At 42.3% G+C, this 23,542-nt stretch overlaps 1 pseudogene; it reads left to right on the top strand.

The window, feature by feature from the left end:
- Positions 1–7,592: 7,592 nt before the first annotated feature.
- LOC142840245 (melanoma-associated antigen 10-like) lies at positions 7,593–8,433 on the top strand (annotated as a pseudogene).
- The last annotated feature ends 15,109 nt before the right edge of the window (positions 8,434–23,542 follow it).

A 23,542-nucleotide genomic window follows, 5' to 3' on the forward strand; every position in this document is an offset into this window, starting at 1 on the left:
TTATTTTTAATAAAACAAAATTTAAAAACTAAATAAAATAAAGCAAAAAGGTTTACTATGTGCAGTGTTGGTGACTGGCTGTAAAAGTTGATCTCTTGAAAATTTGGTTGATATATGAATTGTTACATCTATATTTGAATATAAATTTAGCAATATATTAAAATGAAAAAATGAGGACTGCAAGGAAGATTTAAGACAACCAAGTAAACAGCCGGAGAGATGGCTCAGAGGTTGAGAGCGCCGCCTGCTGTGCCCGAGGTCCCGAGTTCCATTCCCGTCCGTCGCCCTGATGAGTAACTTGCTAGCTCTATATAAATAATTAAGGGGGAAAAAAGACAACCAAGTAATGCCAAAAAAGTGACTCCATTGCAATATATTCTGTTAACTAAAATAAATGTCACTGCCATGTACACAGAAGTAGTATTTTCTGGCTTCAAGTATTGAGTTCAGCTATGACACCTATGGACCACAATAACCAGCATAGCACAATATCCTTAAGGGTACAATAATGGCACTCATATTGTGACAATAACCAAAAGCTTCCTAACAAGACTTATGGCCCACTCAATAGGAGGAAAATCATGTCTTGCCCTGGAAACCTGCCCATCTATATAAGGCCAGGGAGGTCATATATCTTAGAGAACTTACTACTTTCACTTTACTTACCCAGCATAATTCATAACTGCAGTCTAAAAGCTTATCCTTTTAACCACAGAGAAATACAGCTCTCGCCCCTTGTCTTAGGGTTTCTCTTGCTATGATAAAACACCATTACCAAAAGAAACTTGTGGAGGAAAGGGTTTTATTTCAGTTTGCAGCTTGTAGTCCATCTTAAGGGAAGTCAGGACAGGAGCTACAGGCAAGAACCCGAATGTAGGAACTGATACAGGGGCCATGAAGGAGTACTGTTTCCTGGCTTCCTTCTCACAACTTGTTCAGCCTGATTTCTTATGGTATCCAGGAGTGACACCACCCACAGTTAGCTGGGATTGAGAAACAGTCATACCCAAAAATAAGGCCTTGAGTTGATTATCCCTTTCCAAAGGACAGCCCTGAAATAACATACATATCAGTTACAATAAATGGATGGAGCAGGTTGGATGTAGTGATATTTTGTTTGTTTTTAACAAATAACGCTTACCTGAAGATCTAAGACACTAGAGGCCAGGCAGTGGTGGCATACACCTTTAATCCCAGGTCTCAGGAAACAGAGGCAAATGGATTTCTGTGAGTTCAAGGCCACCCTGGGCAATAACAAATAGATCCAGTCTAGAAAAGAAACCAATCTCACAAAAAGGTGATCCTAGTACTTGGAATCCCACACTTTTAATCCCAGCACTAACGCGGTGGAGACAGGAGTGATATGAATGGGTGAATGGGTGAAGAGAGGAATATAAGGCAGGAGGAGACAGGAGCTCATTGCAGTCTGAACAGCCCTCAGTCTGAGGATGCAGAGGATCACCATTTTGGTCTGAGGATTCAGTAGAAGTAAAAGGTCTCTCTAGTGGCTGGCTGTACTGCTTCTCTGATCTTTCAACTTTCATCCCCCAATATCTGACTCTGGGTTTTTATTAAGAAGAATTAGAGTTTGCCTTTTTGGGTCTGGGTTACCTCACTCAATGTGGTCTTTCCTAGATTCATCCATTTGCCTGCGAATTTCAAGATGTCATTATTTTTTACCGCTGTGTAGTACTCCATTGTGTAAATGTACTACATTTTCCTTATCCATTCTTTGGTTGAGGGGCATGTAGGTTGGTTCCAGACTCTGGCTATTACAAATAATGATGCTATGAACATAGTTGAGCATATGTCCAAATATAATATGTATTCACTCATAAGTGCTTTTAGACATAGCAATGAAAAACCAGCCTACAGACCACAGCCCAGAGAAACTAGACAACAAAGAGGATCCTAAGAAAAACATAGGAAGGAGAAAAAGACAAGATCTCCAGAGTAAGTTGGGAGTATGGGGATCACGGGAGAGGGTAGAATGGGGGGGGGGGAATAGAGGTGAGTGGAGAAAATGTATAGCTCAACAAAAACAATTAAAAAACAAAACTATTTTCAATAAAGGAAAAGTAGGAAAAAGATACATTCAAAAAACAACTAGAATTCATGTCACAGTTGGATTTATATATTTAAAGGGTGTGTGTGTGTATAAGAATTAGAGAAAAAGAAGTCATGAATTTAAGAAGGAGAAATGGCAGGAAGGATTTGAGGAAGGAGAGGAAAGAGGAAGTGGCTAAGGTACTGTCAGGACTGAAGAAAAAGATTAAAAGAACCCTGAAAGCCAGAACAGAGGAAGCTCAGTTTTATCCCTGTTGTAATCGCTGAGAAGGCCCGAGGCAGGGTGACCAGGCATGTGTTTTCCAGCTTCTATGAAAGCCTCAGTGCATTTACAGACAAGTTTGGGGCTGGGTCACCATCTAGCATCCAGGTGAGGGCTGCGAGCCTGTATAGAGTCTGATTATTTCCTTAGCTACACTAGAAAGAAATGGAGGAGAAAGAGTAGAACTGGGGAGAGGGGAACCTGTGGACAGGGTGTATTGTATGAGAAAGAAATTTTGTAAGCCTCACTCTAGCTAGAGGAGGCCCAAATAATAAACATGCATGCTGTGGGATAATGCTTTTGTACAGCGTAAAGATTTGTCACTCATACTGGTTTAATAAGATACAGATTAACCAGTAGCCAGGCAGGAAGTATAGGGCAGGACAACCAGACTAGGAAAATTCTGAGAAGAGGAAAGAGAGACAGAGTCACCAGCCAGATGCAGAGGAAGCAAGATGAGAATGCCTTACTGAGAAATGGTACTAAGCCACATGACAAAACACAGGTAAGAATTATGGGTTAATTTATGTTGTAAGAGCTAGTTAGTAACAAGCCTGAGCAATAGACCAAACCATGTATAATATGTTTCTGTGATTAGCCTGGAATTGAAGTGGAACTACTTGTACAAAAAAAAAAAAATAACAGCAATAAGCCTTTGGCTTCCACCACATGCCTCAGGCCTTTTTCTGGGGTCCACTGAGAAGAAATGGAACCAAGATCTGTGAGAAAACACAATGAAATCCTGAGGGTAAGTTGAGAGAACCGCCGTCTTCATAGAAGATGTCCATATAACCCAGAAGCACCCGCGCTTTTGGGCTGTACCCCAACCCGACCACGAACCACAGGGGGGCGCTCTGCTCAAGCCTTCGGGCTTGGATTCTGGAAGTTTAAACGCAGTTCGGAGGTTGCCTGAGGTGAGAAAACACGGAGGAGCTGTGAGGTAAGTAGGTAAGACTTTGTGGGTGGCGCGAGGGACCTCCAGACATTCCGACAGCACGGCTGGTGTGTTCACCTCTGCCACCTTGTCCACCTCTATCATTGTGTGCCCGAAACCGACCCTGGAGCACGCAGTAGGAATTAGTCATTCTCTGGCCTCCTATGGCAAAATGGTCGAGGTAAGAGTTGTTAAGACTGTGTTTCGCTTGTTTGGTTTCATTGTTTGAGTCAGGTCCTCACTGTGTAGTCCTCCCTGGCCTCAAACTTGGCACTACTAGTTCAGCCTCAACGGGGCTGCCAGTATAAACATGACTGAACAGGCACTGCTTGGGAGCCATTTTGAATGGAGAAGGCACCAATTCGGTACGAGGTGGAAAGCCTGAGAGTAGTCTATGGAAGCACAACCTCAGATCAATGGTTAGCATCTAATGCAGGCTTGGTACCTTTTGATCAGTCTGGCACCTGTAGGAAGTTTACCTCAGTGGAATCTGGGATTCAGAACCATGGAGGGTGGCCGGGTGAAAAATACCTAAGCTCTCTGAGGGAATAAGTTAAAACTCTGAGGCAGGACGTGGCACCCCGAGAGAAGGCCTCTCACATAAAACTTCGGAAACCTCACCCCAGTCCCTCCTTCTTCAGCAGACTCCCAAAGCAGTTAATTTTTGTCCTTTTGTTTTGTTTGTTGGGTTTGTTTTACTTTTATTTATGTATATGTGTGTGTTTGCAGTATGTGAACAAGTAAAGTCTAGAACAGAAGTGGGCAACGAATCCTCCAGAGTTCGAGTTACCAGGGGTGGTGAACCACCCAAAGTGGGTGCTGGGAACCAAACTCTGGTACTCTGCAAGCACAGCAAGTGCTCTGATGATCCAACTCTCTAGTCTCCGGTTTGTTTTGGTTTGATTTGCTTAGGTTTACTTTCTACGTAGCCCAGACTGCCCCAAAATTTGCTGTGTAGACTAAGTCAGCTTTGAAGTGCCATCTGGGCCAGGCCGTGGTGGTGCATGCCTTTAATCCCAGCACTCGAGGGGCAGAGGCAGGACAGGCTCCAAAACCACAGAGAAACCCTGTCTCGAAAAACCAAAATAAATAAACAAATAAACAAACAAATAAATAAATAATAAAGTGCCATCTTCCCCAGCCTCCTTAATATTGAGATTACAGCGATTATAGGCATGCACCACCACTGCCATCCTTTTTTGTTTTCAAGACAGGGTTTCTCTATGTAGCTTTGGAGCCTGTCCTGGAACTCACTCTGTAGACCAAGCTGGCCTCCACCTCACAGAGATCCGCCTGCCCCTTCCTCCGAAGTGCTGGGATTAAAGGTGTGCACCACCACCACTCAGTTTAACAAACTTGGTCTACAGAGTTGGTCTTCCAGGACAGCCAGGGCTACACAAAAAAACCATGTCTTGAAAAACCAAAATAAAAGAAAGTGTGTGTGTGTGTGTGTGTGTGTGTGAGAGAGAGAGAGAGAGAGAGAGAGAGAGAGAGAGAGAGAGAGAGAGAGCCAGCACATGCGAGGAGACGTGTTAAGACTCTGAGACTGATAGAGGGACATACCCCTCCCTTATAATCCAGTAGTCACCTTCACTTCCCACTCTTTCTCCTCAGTAGAGACTCCCAGAATCAGACTTGTTATCTTTTTGTCCTTTTTGTTATTTTGGGGTTTGTTTCTGTTTTTAGTTATGGGTATGTGATATATACCAGTACAGAGACCTTATCTTTTATATTGTTTTGAGTTTTTGAGACAGGGTCTTTTTATTTTTGGTTGTTTTATTTCATTTTGTTTTGAGATGGTCCCTACTATGTAGCCAAAGCTACCCTGAAATTCTGTGTAGATCAGGTGGGCCTCCTAAGTACTGAGATTACACTGAATTTAGGAAACATTTTTTTGAGAGCCAGGCTCTGTGAAGTTATGGTAAGCTCTTTATCTGTCCTGAACCATAATAGGGGTGAGCTTTGCTCAAATGAGAATCAACACCCTCTCTCTGCCTTAGTAGACTTTAGGATTCAGAGCCACATTCTATGGCCCATACAGTAAAGAGGACTTAGGGATCTGTGGCAGGATTCTAAGAGACTCTGAAGGTAGAATGGAGAAGCCCCAGTCCTGATAGCAGAGCGCCAAACAATCCATTCATGCCACCTTTATTCACCCTATACCACATGGCGACAACTTGCTGGAGTGAACTCTTCTACTTCTTCTTTTTGCCACAATGGACTCTGGAATTTGTAACCATGTTCTGAGGTCCCCTGAGATGAAAGGACTCTGTTAGAGAACATGGTGAGACCCTGGAGATAGATTTAGAAGTTTTCCCCTGATGTTAATACCCCCAAGAATGATCTGACCATGCTTCTATTTTTCAGCTCTGCACCATACAGCGGCTGGCCTCTTAATCCTTCACTTGAGTAGATTTTGGCATCCACAGTCCTGTTCTGAGGTCTGCATAGCTCTGTGAGGGATCACAATAAGATCCCAGGGACAGATTCAGGAAGCTCCAGTCCAAAAACAGGTAACCTCCAAGGATGGTTTCATCCTTGACTCTGTTGCTAGCCCAGCACCATAAGGAAGCAGACTTTTCAGGGGAGACACTTGGACTCCAAGTTCCCTTTCCCCCACTGCTCCTTCTGTCTCAGAAGTTCCCTGAAATCAGTGAGCCTTGATCTGGGGGCAGCAGACTGAGATCACCAGATGTTGAGGTCCAGAATAGTCTGGGAGTCATAGGGAAGACTGAGGGATGATAAAGAGCCACCAAAATATCCCATTATTTCCTTGCTGTTAACTCTGGGAGGCTCAGGATCTATGGCCACATGTGGAGTTCCCAAGCTTTTGTCTTGGGTATCAGAAATGAAGGAAATGTCATGGTCATAGGGAAGAAGGACCAGATTATGAAGGAGAGAATTCTAATACAACAAAGGATGCCTCAGAAGCGCAAGGAGGCCCCATTTGAGGTGACCAGCAAAGTAATGCCTGGTTTCCACATGTTGGTGTGAGAGGGGAGAGGGTTTGTAGGTAGAAGTAGGGCCTGAGGTCAGCAGAGTAAGGGTCCCAGGCACTGATGGAAGTCAAGATAAATATTGAGGAAAGACTGAGAGTACCTTGAATGGGGACCAGCTATACCCCTGCCCTGAGCCCAGATAGGCACTAATAACCGGATGATTTCTGACTTCTGCATCCAGGTCTGAGAGAATTTAGGAGGCTTACTCGAAAGAATGCTGACTCAGCAGAGGGAATGGCCTGGGTATTATGGGATGACAGTGGGGCGCTCGCACTTGGGAGTGCATGGTTGCCTCCACCCTCTTGTCAGTTCTGCCTTCACTTTAGCCTAGAAGGTGTCAGGGGAAAGTGAGGCCTGTTCTGCAGAATTGCTGTGGAGATATCAGAAAGGATGCATCAGATAAATAAACTTCTGGTGGACTTAGGGAACCCCATATCAACAGTCATGTCAGAACTCAAGGTGAGGACTGAGAGCATCCCATCACCTAAACACGTGGGACCTAGAGCTTCCATTGGCTATGGGAAAACCTGGAGACTATAGGTGGATTTCTTCTGCTCACTTCCTTTTTCTTTTCACAGAAATACAGCGTCACATTAAAGAAATTGGGTTAAGCTCATCAGGGGAAGCAGTTCAGTCCTTGCAATTTATCAAGGTAAATATGAAACAGACTCTCCTTCATGACACACACAGACCCTAGTGAGGTGTGTTACCACTTTCTGTCACCCTGGGAAAGTTTAACTGGATGTAAGGTTCCCTCACTGCCTTGTCCCATCCCAGAGTTTTGGACCTCCATTGCAAGAAGTTGGCCTCAGGCAGAAGAGGGTTGGGGTCCAGACCCTGACAATGCAAAGAGTGACTACAGAGGGTACCATATGAGACAGTGGAGAAGCTACCCAGAGTCCAGCTATCCTTTCCAATTAGGGCCAGGCACCTAGTAGTCTCACAGTGTGCAACTCTTGTTCTGGGGTAGTGTCTTCAGGTCAGATGCAGGGGAAGGCCACACAGAGTCAGGAGTGAACGTGAGGTACCAAGGGTCCCATCCTTCCCAGAACACAGGGACTCCACATTTCCTTGTCCCACTGGAGTGTCAAGCTCTGTAACCTGGCTGTGCTCTGAAGACACTTCTTACTTCTTCCTTCAGTGTCCTAAGTAATAGGACTGACAGAAAGACAGGCTCCCCTGAGGCCATACGGTACCACCCAAGAGAAAAAGTCAACAGACCATTCGGAAAGGTTTCAGGTTGTAACAAAGTATTCTTGCATCGCTCTCTTCTTGCCCCAGGTCTGAGTCTGTACCCATCCTCCTGCTTGCTAGCTTCAAGAACGTCATCATGTCTCATGATCAAAAGAGGCAGTATTGCACCTTTCAGGGAGAATCTCAGGCCCAAAAAGAAGAACAGGGCCAGATGAATTCTGATCTCTCTGTGGCTGAGGGAGCGGAGTCCAATAACAATAACTCCTCTGATTCCACCAGCCCAGCCCTCCCCAGGAAGATACCTGATGGTGGGATACCAGATTCTCCCCAGAGTCCTCAGCGAGCCTCATCTCCTCCCACTGTCATGGCCTCCATTCCAATGTCCCCATCTGATGAGGCCTCTGGCAACCAAAGAGGGGAGCTGGTATTGTACCATGCACTGAGTGCAAAGGTGGCTGATTTGGTGCGGTTCCTGCTCCTTAAGTATAGATTGAAGGAGCTGACCAACAAGGCAGAAATTATAGAAAATATTATTGGGGACTATGAGCAGCACTACAATAGGATATTTAATGAGGCCTCTGAGGGTTTGAAGCTTGTATTTGGCATTGATGTGATAGAAATGGACCCTGTTATCCACACCTATGCCTTTGTCATCGCCCTGGGAATCACTTATGATGGGATGCTTACTAATGTCCAAGGCATGCCCAAAACAGGCCTCCTAATAACTGTCCTAGGTGCCATCTGCATGTATGGAAATCGGGTCAGTGAGAATGTGATCTGGCGAGCACTAAATATGATGGGAATAACTCCCATAGAAAATCACTATATAGCCGGGAATGCCAAGAAGCTTCTCACTGAAAATTTTGTACAGGAAGGGTACCTGGAATACATTCCAGTTCCTGGCAGTGATCCTCCTTACTGTGAGTTCCTATGGGGTCCAAGGGCCCATGCTGAAACCAGAAGTGTGGATGTCTTAGAGTTTTTGGCTCAGGTCAGCAGGATAATCTAAGTGGCTCCATACCCTTCCAGTCCCTGTATTTAGAGGCTTTGAGAAAACAGGGAATTTTGCTTAGCATTGCCACCACCAATGGCATACTGCATGTCCAATATAAGTTCTAGTGCCACATTCAAAATCTTTCTGGATGAAGTCTCATATGAGTCTTCACTGTGTTTGAAGGTGACAGTCACTGTTTTAAGTAGTAAAGACAGCTGGTGAAAGTACATGAATAACATCTTTTTTCCTGTTTTATAAGGGTAACTTGGAACCTTTTTTTAGTATTTTTAAATTTTGTTTTGTTTAATCGAAAGATTTAATGAACTTCAGAATCTAAGTCTATAAATGGCATTAATGACACATGTATTGCTTTCTGCAGTGGGATCACACTATGTAGCCCTAGCTGGTCTGGAATTCTCTATGTAGACCAAGAGGCAGATCCACCTATCTCTTTCTCCTGAGTGCCAGATTTAAAGATCTGTGCCCCATGCCTACCCATCTTTTGCTATTTTATATAACAAAACCCTCCATCTTATTTTGTGGTCTGTAATAACTTTGGAATAGGAATTTAATTTGAAATGTGAAAGAATTTTATAATATATCCAATGTCAATAAGCAGAGAAAAATGAAAGAAATTGTTAATTTTTATTTTCCCCTTCAACAAAATCTGTTCCTCTGTAAAATTAAGTTACATGAGTAGAAATTGTATGAGGAATTACATCCTAATATGTCAACCACCCAGCATGATGCTCCACAGCTTCAGAATTGTAGAGAAGTTCACTATGATGTATAGACTCTGGATCTGATTAATTTCTATGTGTGATGCTTTAGATTTGCAAGTTATTTTTAATAAAATTACAATACAAATAAATGTCACCCTACTTTTTTGTTGAGGACCTGTTGTTTGCAAGGTCCTGTGTTCATGGGGTAATGCTAGGAAAAGCTGGAGCTGCCCTTACCCACAAATTGTCAAGCCCATTAACAGCAGCCATATCAAGAAGAAATGAGGTGTCCTCTTAGACCAAAGGAATGATTTCATGCTGTGACGTAGGCCTAAGAACTGAATTTTTCCATTCTGAGCAGTCCCTTTTCCATTTTCAGAACAGTTCCTTTAGGGGTTTGTTGGAAGTTTACTTTTTATTTTATTGTAATTATGTGAATCTGTGCATTAGGAGGCCCAAGGTGTCAGATGCTGATGTGGGATTCCCCTCTGTGCTGTGATTAACATTGGTTAATAAAGGAACTGCTTTGGGCCTATAGCAGAGCTATAGGGGAACAGAGCTAGGTGGGGAGAACTAAATGGAATGCTGGGAGGAGGAAGGCACAGAGGAACTCCATGGATCCACCACTGGAGACGTGCTGAAACTTTGATAGTAGGTCACGACCTCATGGTAATATACAGATTAATGGAGATGGGTTAAATTAACATGTAATAGTTAGCAAATCACCTTAGGAGACCTGGATAGAGGTGGGCGGTCCTTGGGCTTCCCACAGGTCAGGGAACCCTGATTGCTCTGCGAGCAGATGAGGGAGGGGGACTTGATCGGGGAAGGGGGAGGGAAATGGGAGGCGGTTGCGGGGAGGAGGCAGAAATCCTTAATAAATAAATTAATTAAAAAAAATTAAAAAATAGTTAGCAAATTAGAAGCAATGCTAATGGTCCAAGCAGTGATTTAATTAATACAGTTTCTGTGTGATTATTTTGGGGCTGAGCAGCTGGAAACTAACTAGCAGCCCTCCCTCCAACAAGATGCCCCTCAAGCTGGCCTCTGAATCTCTCTCTGGATTCCTGATCTGCCCCTCGTTCCCACACTCCCACTGTAGTATTGCTGCCATGAGGCCTTTATGAAAGCTGTTTCTGTTCTTGGACATTTGGCCTCTAAAACAATGAGCAAAATAAAGTCCTTTTTATAAGTTCCCCAGTGATCCAAATAAAAGAGCTTTCAGGAACTGACAAGACTAACTTGAGAACATGATTGTTTTGGCTCACCATTTTCGGATAAAGCTCATCATTCTAGGAAATTCCTAGAAAGAGGAGCTTGAGACAGCTTTTCAAGTTGCATCCGCAGCCACAAAGAAAAGAAAGATAATGTCTGTATTCAGCAACCTTTCACTCAGAACCTCAGCCCAGACCAGGAAATGGTGCTTCCCACATTTAGGTTTTGTCTTTTCACATCAATTAACTTAAGACAATCAGTCAGGTATGCCCAGAGACTAGTAATCTAGATAAACCCCTACAGGTATGCCCAGAGACTAGTAATCTAGATAGACCCCTACAGGTATGCCCAGAGACTAGTAATCTAGATAGACCCCTACGGGTATGCCCAGAGACTAGTAATCTAGATAAACCCCTACAGGTATGCCCAGAGACTAGTAATCTAGATAGACCCCTACGGGTATGCCCAGAGACTAGTAATCTAGATAAACCCCTACGGGTATGCCCAGAGACTAGTAATCTAGATAGACCCCTACGGGTATGCCCAGAGACTAGTAATCTAGATAAACCCCTACGGGTATGCCCAGAGACTAGTAATCTAGATAAACCCCTACGGGTATGCCCAGAGGCTTGTTTTCTACTGATGCTGGCTTGTTAAAAATCAATGTTAACATCACAGAGCCAGATGGGATCCCAGCACTGAGAGGGGGAAGTGGACACAGAGTCTCACCCCTAAGAGAGAAGCTGTTTGCAATTGCTACTCAATAGCAAAAGGCAAATCTGTCTTCTCCAGTGGAGTGTCCCTGGGTATCAGTCACACTCCAGGGAAGCTCCATGGCCAGGAATAGCGGGCCAACACACACACAAATGCTATGGGTTTTGTTGCTGTTGCTCTGCTGCTGGTGTTGTTTTTTTCTTATTGATCTTTTGCTTGTTTGCTTTGATTTCTGTTTTTGTTTTGTGGGTTTTTGAGAGAGAAAAAAAGTTGGGTGGACAGGGAGGGGAGACTTGGGAGAAGTTAGAGGAGAGGAAGGAACATGATCAAATATTGTATATGAGAATTTTTAATTAAAATAAGAATAGTAAATAAATAAAACTATTAACATCACAGAATAATTTTATGTCAGCTTGACACAAATTAAAGTCATCAGAGAGGAGAGTCTCAAGAAAATGCCTCCATAAGATCCGGCTGCAGGCAAGTCTGTAAGGCATTTTCTTAATTAGTGATTGATGGGGGAGGGCCCAACACATTGCAGGTGGTGCCATCCCTGGGCTGATGGTCCTGGGTTCTATAAGAAAGCAGGCTGAACCGGACAGAAATCTCAAGGTCCAAATCAGGAGCAGAAGGAGAGAGAGAACGAGCAAGGAACTCAGGACCGCGAGGGGTGCACCCACACACTGAGACAATGGGGATGTTCTATCGGGAACTCACCAAGGCCAGCTGGCCTGGGTCTGAAAAAGCATGAGATAAATCCGGACTAGCTGAACATAGCGGACAATGAGGAATACTGAGAACTCAAGAACAATCGCAGTGGGCTTTTGATCCTACTGCACTTACTGCCTTTGTGGGAGCCTAGGCAGTTTGGATGCTCACCTTACTAGACCTGGATAGAGGTGGGCGGTCCTTGGGCTTCCCACAGGTCAGGGAACTCTGATTGCTCTTCGAGCAGATGAGGGAAGGGGACTTGATCGGGGGAGGAGGAGGGAAATGGGAGGCGGTTGCGGGGAGGAGGCAGAAATCCTTAATAAATAAATAAATTTAAAAAAAAGAAAGAAAGCAGGCTGAGCAAGACAATAAACAGCACCCCTCCATGGCCTCTGCATTAGCTCCTGCCTCCAGGATCCTACCCTGTGTGCGTTCCTGTCCTGACTTCCTCCAATGTTGAACAGTGATATGGAAATATAAATCAAATAAATTCTTTCCTCCCCAAGTTGGTTTTGGCCATGGTATTTTATTGCAGCAATAGAAACCCTAACTTGGACATGATACTTAAATTCTAGAAGTTTCAGTTGTACCAGTTAGAGAAGGATCTAGACAAATTAAATAATAAACCACATAGGGAGAAAAGGTGGCATAGTGAAGGGGTTAAACTGAATTTAGGTTTCAGTTCTCTAAGAAGGGCAAAGCAGGTGTCTCTCCCAACAAAGGGCTATTCGTCCACATTGCTCTTATATTCAGGGTCGAGGCAGAGAACAAACACATAAGGTCTAAGTCTCGCAGTGTCTCAAGGACTTGCCCAAGCTTGTGCAGTTGTGTCCAAAAATGATAAAACTCAGCCTCAGCCAATTAGAAATATACTAATATAATTGCTACTTGTTCAACCAATCATATTTGAGATGACCTAACTGTCATTGGAACTCCCCTTAACTGTGCTTACAAGGAGCCTGCACACTCATCTCAGGGTCATTGCCATTTTGTACAGGTGAATGCTTGTAAAATAAATGCTCTTTGCTTTTACTATTTGAGTCTGGGGTCTTCCTTCAGTGTTTCCTCAGACCCTATACTTAGTGCATTGTGCGGGAGCACTGGGGACCTCACCAGCTCATTAGTGAAGCATTATCTGTTCTCCGCCAAAGGGTGAGTCTGAGTGAGTTTTGTCTTTGCTCTGGTTTGGTGTCTAGATAAAGAAAAATACTGGTGCTGGTCTGGTGACCAGACACAAACTGAAGACCTACTGAGAAAGGGCAGATGTGCTGTCAATTCCTCCTGGTCGGAGAGTCTGAGAACGCTCAGAGCACCCTTCTGCTGGAAATGGGAAGGTTTCCACCTGTTGGAGTTGGGAAACTCCAATCTGATTATGGCAGTAACTGACCGAAGGTTTCAGTCATCTTGGTGGAGCCCAAGCATGAACAGACACACTGTCTGTATCTTTTCAGTTTCTTTTTCGAATACAAGAGGGTTTGTTTTCATGTGTATGTTTCTGTTCTGTTCGTCCTCTTTGGGGTTCCTGAAAATTAATAGCATAGGGCAGGCAATGAGTTCCACCCTCCTGGAACCTAGTCCTCAAACAAGTGGGGAGTCTGGGGTAGCAGCCAGTGCTCTTAACCACTGAGCCATCACTCCAGCTCCAATTACAGCCTTTTGATAACACCTCCCTCTACCAAGGTCCTTGCCATAGCTACTTTTCCACCTTAACCCTTTCCTACCTAAGAAACTGCTGAATTAAACCAGCCTATATACTTTAAGATGTCTCGGCTTTAGAATAAAAGTCAAAAAATATATTATGTTTGGGGGAAAATGTGCGTTTATTTCCACAGGAAAGAAAAATATATGGGTTCTGGTCATTCAGATTCAGTGGGTTATAAATATTGTCATCATTTAGGGAAGTTGGTTTAAAATTGTTTTGCTATAATATGCATATACATACATATTTCTACTCTTGTTTAAGGTATCGTACCGATACAATATTCTAGACTACTGAAAGTAACCACAAGAAAGACTTTGGTGAAAGTTTTCATGTAGTCTAGAAAACAAAAGGATACTAAAATAATGAAATAAAAGGGAAAGAGGAATTTGTCTAAAACAAAAATGTCTGGCTAAACCAGAGGAGCAGAGATACAAAAAGCCTGACCTGAGGGTATAGAGAAAGTTGTAGAAGGCCAGAGGGAGTATAAACTATATTTGTGTTGGTTTCTCCAACCTGCAAATACTGAATTTGAAAAACAAAACATAAAATATGTTGGATTTTTGACCATATTAGGTTAATTCGGTTGGTTTTCTTCATTTTTTAAAAAAAGCTAGTGATTCCTCACTGCACATTTCTATTAGAAATGGTGTCATGCTCTTTAAAGGAGAGAGGAGGACTGAGGTCCCATGTCAAACTTATTTTAAAAAATAGCGTATACTTAAAATATAGGCTAATAATTAATAATCATATTACAGCCCTCTGGGTTGCAGGGTTCTATAGAATGGTAGGACTGAAACTCTTAGCTATTCAGAATTTCATAGAAAAGTCCAAACATTCTTAAAAGTTGTCAACAGCGAACCGGGTGGTGGTGGCGCACGCCTTTAATCCCAGCACTCGGGAGGCAGAGGCAGGCAGATCTCTGTGAGTTCGAGACCAACCTGGTCTACAAGAGCTAGTTCTAGGACAGGCTCCAAAGCCACAGAGAAACCCTATCTCAGAAAAAAAGCAATTAAAAAATAGTTGTCAACATGCATCTATGGTCTATAAATAAAAACTGCAGTCTAACTGCTCCTATAATGCTTAAGGATATAATTATGCCTGTAGATAAAAAATACTTATAAGATAAAACAGGACCTGAGAGGTCTATTTAACTCATATAGCTACAGGATAACATGATGACCTGGTTGTTGTTACCAAACTTAGCTATATTTTCAAGATTAAGCCTAGGTTTGTGTAGCTCAGATAGATTTAATAGATAAAGGTCCTCAAACTTATTGAATATTTGGTGAATATGATATTGAATTTTTTTAATAAAAAACATAATATATAACAGAGATTTCTACCTCCTAACAACAACCCTGGGGTTTCCAAAGAAGATATGGTCAACATGGTAACTCCATGTGGATTGTTAGTAACACTGACCATTGGGCAAAACGCCCCAACGCAACACTTACCACCAGGACTTTGATAGGTTTGCCAGATATTAATATCCTAATATATAGCATGCTTTGGATGCACTTTACATGCACCACAAACATCCCAACAAATGTACTTCACAGTTGAAGAACCTGAAGTTCGCAGGGCTTGGTAATTTTCCTACAAGTGTATGGCTGGCTCATAAGAATCATCATTGGAATGAGATTGCTGTTGTTACAGGTAGAATTGTGCCAGTCATAAAGTTCCTATAAAAATCTGCACCTCCAGTACTCGAGACTGTGACTACATATGAATACTGAGTATTTAATGGGGAAGCTAATGTAAAATAAAATTATTAGTATGGGTCCTAATCCAGTACAACTTGGCTCCATATAAAAGCGACCACACACACACACACCAAATAAGTGAAAACACAGAGGAGAAGATTACCTATAAAGCCAACAAGAAAGAACTCAGAAGGAGCCTTGATCCCAGACATCCAGCCTCCAGAAACAAATTACGTTTCTGTTATTTAAGCTGAAGCAGGTGAGCATTTTGATTCCATGCTAGGCTCACCTAGGCTACATAGCGAGGCTGTGTCTTTCTTTTCTGTTGCTGAGATGTTTTTTTCAGTCTTCATAAGTAGCCTAGAAACCAGGCCTGCTGTTCCCTGCTCCAGTCTTGCCCTCCCCTTTTCTATCTGCTATGTCACCTAGAGGCATATGGCTGGGTCAAAGATAAAAATAAGAAAGAGAATATTCAAAGACCTTGCCTTAGTCAAGCCTCTATTCAGGCCCATATAAGTTATTTATACAATCATGATTTCTTATAAGAAATCTCTTGCCACTCAAAATATCTCCTTAGAGCTAAGTTGTCATTTTCTTCACTGCTTTCAAAGTTATCTCATGCTGGAAAGATGGCTCAGTGGTTAAGAGTACATACTGCTTTTCCAGAAGACTTTAGTTGGATTCCTAGCATTCATGTTAGACAGCTCACACCTGACTCTGGCTCCAGCTCCAGAGGATCTGGCCCTTCCTCTGGTCTCTATGGGCACCAGCACACATGTGCACAAACCCACACACAGGTAGATACATCATTTTAAAACTAAATTTTAAAAAACGAAATAATTTATCTTTATATTTATTTTCTAATGTTCTGGTGTGGATTTCTTTGATTTGATATTATTTGGGATTGACTCTGTTTCTGGAATAAGCTTGCTATAGTTTGTGTCTTTTATAAACCCTCAGAGTGTAATGTCACTATTTCCTGTGAGATAAAACTTTACATCTAAATTTTAGTTGGAATTTCCTGAAACTTTTCAGTGAATTTGGAAAACCTGGTATCTTAACAATATCACCTTTCAATTCTTCAACAAGCTATATCTCTCTATATATTTGGGTCTTTATTATTTTATCTATTCTGTAGATTTCAGAGCACAAATTTTTCATATCTATGCTAGATTCATTTTTAAGTGTTTAAGTTTTTGCTAAATCTGTTTTAAATTTTCCATAAATTTGGCCTACAAAGATGGGTCAGTGAATAAAGACACTTGCTGCCAAAGCTAACGAACTGAGTTCAATCTCCAGGATCCACACAGCAGAAGAGAACTGAATCCTGCAAGCGAGTTGTCCTCTGACCTCCACATGCACACACGCACACACGCACACACACATGCACACACACAATAAATAGAGTGGTTTTTAAATTCATCATAAATTTATATTTATAAATATTCATTATAAAAATATACATATATATGGCCCTGAGAACATGAGCATGGGAGACCTGGCCCTGCCCCTCATCTGCCATATGGTGGTGTGTGCAGGGGAGAGGTGCCCTCCCTCCTATTCCAGCCCCTCATCCTCTGCCTATGGTGGTGGGAGAGCTGTCCCTGCCCCTCAACAGATGCAGAACTCAAGAGAGTGGCCCCCGCAGCTCACCTAGGCCACACAGGGGAGAGCTGGCAGGCTGACCAGCCCTGCAACTACCGAGGCCCAGAACCCACCCCAACATCCAGCCCATGCATGACCTGCAGGAGTATGTACAGCAGTCGGCCCTACAGACCCAAAGCTTCCTCATCTCATGACACCAGACCACAGCAGGATATCCAAGATAGTCCCTGTTTTAAGTGAACTGGTTGTTCAATACAATTTACTTGAATGAACAAATAAATGAGTAAAACAATCAACATGGCCTCTTCCTACAACCTCTTTGTTGCCAAACACAGACTTGTTTTTATTCATGTTCTCTAGTTTATCTGGAAATGGGACTAGTGGTGAACTCAGTCGGAAGTGGCAACAGAGCCTGGGAAATTGCATTGCCTTTCTTCCTTTGCGACTCTGCAGCCTGTGAAGATTGCCCAGCCCAGCAGCTAAGAGTTTCAGGCTCCATCCCCAGAGAGTCTACTGTAGATTTGCTTTCCTTGCTTCTTTATATACCCTGTGATGCTCCATTGAAGAAAACAAGGTATTTCCAAGCCAAAAGACTGCTTGCTTTTTTGCCTCATGTCTGTCTCTTCATCTTTAATTATGGTAAAATACAAATAACTTGAAATTTATCATCTGGATTACAGTTTAGTAGTTTGTTTCACTTAGAGGAATATCTTAATCCATGTTGTAATTTTGTCATACATCACTTCTTATGATCAAATAATATTTTTTCATCTGTAGCCATCATATTTTGTTCAGACCTTCATCTGCTGAAGAACATTTGGCTCGTGTTTTCTACCTCTTGACTATTGTGAATAATACAGAACAAGGGTGTGAAAAATGTCACTGTGATCTGAATTCAAATCTTTTGAATACATATACATAAATAGAATTGGATAATTGCATCTTCCATGGCGAGTTCAGCTTTTCAGAACAGCAGGAGCAGTGCAAAGGGCTTCTCTCCATTCTCAGCAACACTTTCTATTTTCTACTTTCTGAGTGGTGCCATTCTAATGGCTATAAAGTGGAACTTCATAGTGATTTTGATTGGCTGATGATGTTGAGCATTTCTCTGGCCACTGTGTATTTATTTTTTACACATTTACTTTAAATTTTTTATCATCCTGATGTGTGGGCGGGGGTACACATGTGGATCAGAAGACACCATACTGGAGTTAGTTCTCTCCCTTCACCATGTGGGGCTAAGGGTCTACCTGTCTGGTTGTCAGGCAGGGAGGCGTGTGTCTTTACTCACTGAGCAATCTTATCAGCCCCATATATACTTTATTGACATAAGCGCATTGTGCATAATTCTGGGTTTCATAAAGATAATTTCAAGTATATCTATACTTTGACCACATTCACTCCCCATAGCTTTCCCTTTCTCTCCTTCTCCCTCCTCCCTTTCCTTCTTTCTGTCTCACTATGCTTTCATGTCACATATGTAATTAAATGGCTTTATGTATCTATATAACATTAAAGATCAACAAATGAGAAAAAGAACTTAATATATGCCTGAATTTGACTTATTTCACTCAGTATGATTATCTCCAGTCTCGTCAATTTTCCTGCAAATAACATAATTCCATTCTTCTTTGTGGCTGAACAAAACCTTATGGTATATATTCTTTGGAAAAATAGCTACTTAAATCATTTGTCTATTTTAATTTACGTGTTTGCATGTTTTGCCTCCATGTAAGTGCACCATGCGCAATGAGGGACCAAAAGAAGGTTTCAGATGTCCTGGGGCTAGTAACAGATGGCTGTGAGCAACTATAAGGATGTTTTGAAACAAACTCAGATCTTGTAAAAGAGCAATGTGTACTTTTAACCACATCTTTATAGCCCCTCGTCTATCTACTTTAACATAAAACATTTTTGTTGTTGTCAAGTTGTAAAAATTATTTGTGAATAGTGGGTAACAGATTTTTTATCAACTATATTAACTACAAATACTTCCTCTCATTTCATAGGCTGTATTTTTACTCTGCTGATTGTTTCTGTAGGTATGTTTTATTTTAGAAGTAGCCTTAATTATCTATTTGTTCTTTGGTTGTGTGTATTTTTTGATTCGCTATTCAAAAAAGTTATCATATCCAATGTCATGGAGCTCTTTTCTCCCAGTTGTTCCACATCTTTTATAGTTTGGTGTGGGAGAACTGTCTGTATTCTGTCAATCATGTTTTAAATAAACGCTGATTGACCAGGCAGGAAGTATAGGTCAGTAAACCAAACAGGAAGTAGAGGCGGGGCAATGAGAACAGGAGAATTCTAGGAAGGAGGAAGCCCATTCCTCCAGTCCAGCCCAGACCACCAAAGAAGCAAGATGTAATCTACCTGGATGAGAAAGGTACCAAGCCATGTGGCTAACATAGATAAGAATAATGGGTTAATATAAGCTACAAGAGCTAATAAGAAGACTGAGCTAATGGGCCAATGAGTTTATAACCTAATGCAGACTCTCTGTGTGATTTTTCTTTGGGGCTTGCCGTCTGTGGGGAACTGGGAAGGACATAAACCCCAACAAGCAGGCCCTAATGTTACAATATTTCAGTACCATAATTTAGGTTTTTGATTCATTTTGAGTTAATTAATATACATGGTGTGTAATGAGACTCCAGCATGGTTCTTTGAATTATGGATATTCAATCATTTCCAGCATTATTTGTTTAAATAACTCAACACTTGAAAAAAGTAACAGGAATGGAGCAACAAGACCCTCCTTTCTTGCTGAGTCACTCACTTGCAGACCATGGGCATGAACTGACTCATCCACACATGATTCTGCACTCAAGCCCAAAATTCACAATCTCCATAAAACTTCAAGACTCTATAGAATCAAGTTTGGAAGAGTACTTTTTGCTTTTACCAACCTCTAACTGAAGTTTAACTTCACAGATAAAGGGTGCAAACAGCCTGTTACAAGATAATAATAACCATGGCTCTGTCACCAAGAGAAATCCTTGGTATGCTCAGATCACAGCAGCAACTCTCTCCAAATATTCTTTAAACTTGTCATCACTTCAAAATTACAGTAATTAGACCTGCCACTCTATTTTATTATTTGATGCAGTAACAAAGAGGCACATATGCTTTATGACAAATTCATGCTGTAAGAAAAATATTTTTGAAGTTCTATTTCAATTAAAATTTTATTTCAACAGTAGCCTTGAATGCATGGGCACAGGAGACCACTTCCTAAATATAACCCCAGTAGCACAGACACTGAGAGCAACAATAAACAAATGGGACCTCCTGAAACCGAGAAGCTTCTCTAAAGCAAAGGACACAGTCAATAAGACAAAAAGACAGCCTACAGTACCGAAAAAGAGCTTCACCAACCCCACATCTGACAGAGGGCTGATCTCCAAAATATACAAAGAACTCAAGAAACTTGATATCGAAAGAACAAGCAATCCAATTTAAAAATGGGGTACAGACCTAAACAGAGACTTCTCAACAGAAGAATCTCAAATGGCCAAGACATTTAAGGAATTGCTCAACATCCTTAGCCATCAGGAAAATGAAAATCAAAACAACTCTGAGACACCATCTTACACCTGTCAGAATGGCTAAGATCAAAAACACCAATGATAACCTATGCTGGAGAGAATGTGGAGTAAGAGGAACACTCATCCATTGCTGGTGAGAATGCAAACTTGCACAGCCACTTTGTAAATCAGTATGTTGGTGTCTCAGAAAATTGAGAACCAATCTACCTCAAGACACAGTATTACCTCTCCTGGGCATATACCCAAAGGATGCTCAATCATACCACAAGGACATTTGTTCAACTATGTTTATAGTAGAATTATTTGTAATATCCCGAACCTGGAAACAACCTAGATACTCCTCAACCAAAGAACAGATAAAGAAAATGTGGTCCATTTACAGAATGGAGTATTACTCTGTGGTTTAAAAATAAAAGAAACAATGACAGCTTGAAATTTGCAGCCAAATGGACGGACCTAGAAAAAACCAACCTGAGTGAGGTAACCCACACTCAGAAAGACAAACACAGTATGTACTCACTCATAAGTGGATATTAGACATAAAGCAAAGGATAAGCAGGCTACAGTCCACAACCCCAGAGAAGCTAGGTTACAAGGAGGACCCTAAGAGGAACACACATGGAAGACCCCAGGAAGAGGAAATAGGTAAGATCTTCTTTCTGGGTAAACTGAGAAAAGGAGTAGAAGGGAGGAGTGGGGGATGGGAAAATGAGGGTTCAAGATGACTGAGTTGGGGGAGGGACAGAGAGAGAGAGAGAGAGAGAGAGAGAGAGAGAGAGAGAGAGAGAGAGAGAGAGCAAATAAAGAGATGTCTTGATAGCAGGAACCATTATAGGGTTAGGAAAAAAACCTGGTGTGCTAGGGAAAATCCCAGGAATCCATAAGGGTGACCCCAGCTAAAACTCTAGCAATAGTGGAGAGGGTGCCAGAATTGACCTTCTCCTATAATCAGATTAGTGACTACCCTAATTGTCATCATAGAACCTACATCTAGTAACTGATGGAAGCAGATGCAGTGGTCCACAGCCAGGCACTGGGCTGAGCTCCTGGAGTTTAGTTGAAGACATGGAGGAGGGATCATACAAGCAAGGAGGGTCAAGATCATGACTGGGAAAACTACATAGACAGCTGACCCAAGCTAGTGGGAGCTCACAGATTCTGGACTGATAGTTGGAGAACCTGCATGGGACCTAACTAAGCCCTCTAAATGTAGGTGACAGCTGTTGTGGTGGGAAGGGCAGTGGGACCAGGACTTATCCTGGGTACATAAACTGGCTTTTTGGTACCTGTTCCCTATGACAGGATACCTTGCTCAGCCTTGATACAGAGGGGGAAGGGCTTGATCCTGCCTCAACTCAGTATACCAGACTTTGCTAACTCCCCAAGGGAAGTCTTATCTCCTCTGAGGAGTGGATTAGTGGTGGGATAGAGAGAGGTAGGAGTAGGAGAAGGAAAGGGAGGGGGAATTGGGGCTGGTATGTAAAATTAATAACTTTTAAAATAAAAAAATTTAAATATTGATTTCCTTTCAAAATGTACATTTTTTTTTATTCCATGCATTCATAAATGTTTTTGTCTTTCCCCAGACAGGAAAGAGAAGGTTTGGTGCCTGCTCAGTGTGAAAGGGAATACAGGTAAGTTGATACAATGCACTCACATTTGGTGATTCTGTGCTGGGACACCTGGGACCATGGAAACCCAGCAGACCATATCACTCCAAGTTGATAACTCATTGTTTGGATGTTTCTATGTGATGAGGGTAACACTACTAATTTATAAACCTTGCAGTGAGGCCCTGGCCCTGCTCACCTGTTTGCACCTCTATGGGAGTCAAGATGAACTGAATCCAGCCCTGCCCCCTTCGGTAGCAGCAAATCAGCTCCCTCCCCCCTCTTCTGCTGACAACAGATATGTTCAGCTATAGGAAAAGAGATGCTGCATGAGCTCTCAGTAACTATGGAAATCCCAGGGTTTCCTTAGCAACAGCTCCAAATGGGTCTTGTTGCTAGGGAACACGGGGGATTTCCCAGGCTACCAAAGAACAAAAGTGCTGTAGTTCTAAGGCATAAATGTGAGCTCAACTATGATTCTGAGCCCCTGGAGACTGACATTTACCCTTGATTCTGAATATTTAAGAGAACCCAAGGCCAAGCCAACTGAGAGGGGAGGGGGAATACACACTGGGTGAGGGACTCTTGAATAGGGGCTGAAGTGAAAACTAATCAGAAAAGTCTAAATGTGCTCAACAGATGCCTAGAAGTAGAAGACACTGAATTTTGGGAATCAACTCGGTTTTCCAGCAAACACAAATCATACAGTATCCACCTGTCCAATTTCAAGAGAAGGGAGCTGACTAGAACCTAGGCTGGTTTCATGGTTGTGTCGTCTAGGCAGTCACACGTGACCTCTGCACACTTGGTTTTAAGACTCAGCTGTCACTGATTTGTGTTATGTGTACCCACAAGAATCTGGGTTAAAGGGTTTCAAGAATTTAGGTATAAAGTGGGAATAAACCCTTACTGATACAGAACAGGTTAGACACTGCAACGATCCAGCTGCTGTGCCCTACCATTCTGCCCAGGGGAGATGAGGATCAACAGCTCCTTGCTCTGGTTCTGACCACCCAAGAGACAGAGCAAGAGAGTGTGCTACCCCTCTTTGAAAGGGTCACGTATGCAGGCAAGACCATGTCCTAGGGCTTCCTGTTCCAAAAGGCATTGGAAAAATAGATCAAAATGCCACAAAAGACTTGAAATACTTAATAATTTTGTTTTGGTTGTTTTTGTGTCTGTGTTCTTACGACAAAAATACATGTTCATGTGTATGCAAGTGTATAGAGACCAGAGATCAAAATCAAGTGTCTTTCTTTGATGGAGGAAGGTCATTGGTTAAATAAAGAAACTGCCTTGGCCCTTGATAGGACAGAATATAAGGTAGGCAGAGTAAACAGAACAGAATGCTGGGAGGAAGAGGAAGTGAGGTAAGATGCCTCAGAGAGATGCCATGCCTCTGCTCTCCAAGGCAGATATGATGAAGCTCCGACCCAGGATGGATGTAGGCTAGAATCTTCCTGGTAAGCGCACCTCATGGTGCTACACACATTAATAGAAATGGGCCAAGCAGTGTTTATATGAATACAGTTTGTGTGTTGTTATTTCGGGGCATAAGCTAG

This window comes from Microtus pennsylvanicus, chromosome X, assembly GCF_037038515.1.
Source record: "Microtus pennsylvanicus isolate mMicPen1 chromosome X, mMicPen1.hap1, whole genome shotgun sequence".
Lineage (NCBI taxonomy): Eukaryota > Metazoa > Chordata > Mammalia > Rodentia > Cricetidae > Microtus > Microtus pennsylvanicus.